The sequence below is a fragment of the Echinops telfairi genome, unplaced genomic scaffold (assembly GCF_000313985.2).
Source record: "Echinops telfairi isolate 266 unplaced genomic scaffold, ASM31398v2 ScPeMD7_2;HRSCAF=8, whole genome shotgun sequence".
Lineage (NCBI taxonomy): Eukaryota > Metazoa > Chordata > Mammalia > Afrosoricida > Tenrecidae > Echinops > Echinops telfairi.
Window position 1 is genome coordinate 43,646,946 of NW_022103898.1, and position 1,344 is coordinate 43,648,289.

Below are 1,344 nucleotides of genomic sequence, written 5' to 3' on the forward strand. Positions count from 1 at the left end.
AGTGTATGATATAATTGTGAAATTAGTTGATATGAGAGGTCAGAGGAGTCAGAGAAATATAGTCTGAAAAAGAGAGAAAGAGAAATCAAGAAGGGTTACTTTATACTAGGAAGACATGGACAATGCCATCACTTAATTGTGTCATTAATAATTTAAAACTTCTTGAGATTATAGGTTACTTTGATTTTACAAAATAAATGAGGATTGTGGGTTTCCTCTTCACTAGTACCTGAAATATGTTTCTACATGGCAATAATTTGTATCACTATGGTTTGGTGGTTTGGTAGGGAAACAGACCTCATTTGATATACTTCAGGTAAATTGTTTAATAATTAAAATAAGAGCATACACAGCTCTTGAAAGAGCTGGCGAGAAAATAAAATCATGCAAAAGTCGGTGACGTTTGGTCAAGTCACCAGTAAAGATTTCGGTCTGAAACACGGAAGCCAGAGATTCTCTAGGGTTTGCTGGAAGCTGTTGTGAAGTGTCTACCTGCCCCCACAGCGGCCTCCAGAGGCTAGTGCATCTGCTTTCTCCCAGGTGTCAAGTCATGGGAACATTCCTCTCTCTTACAATCTGACTAGGGAGTGAATTCTGGGAAATATGCATGAGACTTTAAATGTGGTGCTTATGGAAAGAAAGTCAACATAGTGGTAGACAAAATTGCAATACTTAATGGACATTTTACTTTATAATTTTAAAAGGTTATTATATACATTTTTACCATGAAACTCTTAAGCTTGTTATAGAATGAGAACATCATACTCATTTTGGAGCTAAGAATCTCAGTGGGGTTAACTGGCAAGTTCAAATTATACAATAAGTGACTACATTGAAAAATAAATGCAGATCTTGTATCAAAAGGATATGAGCTCTATCACCGCTCCTTTCTTAGGCTACCAAAGTCCCCTGTGCTCTATTTTCTACAGTGTGAAGCCTGTATAGTTCTTGAGATTGGCTCTCACCCACTTCTAATGATAAAATAAATATTAAGCCTATAGGTTATAAAGCTCAGTTTTCATTAACTTGCTTGTCCTAGCATCTTGTTTCTTTCTCTATACAACTGAATTCCTACTGTCTTCCCCATGCTGTGATAAGAATATACCGTAAAAACTCGTGTACAAGTCGAGTTTTTCAGCACATTTTAAATAAGATTTTTTGGTAAAATCAGGTGCCTCAGCTGATATTTGGGTCAGCTTATACTCGAGTATATATGGTAAATAGAATTAAATTTTAACAAATCACTAGCTTATTTGTTTTAAAGTTGATGTTATTTCATTTAAAAACAACCAAGTTTTAATTTGTAAGATGAATATTTTAAATGATTTGAAAAAATTCAATCTA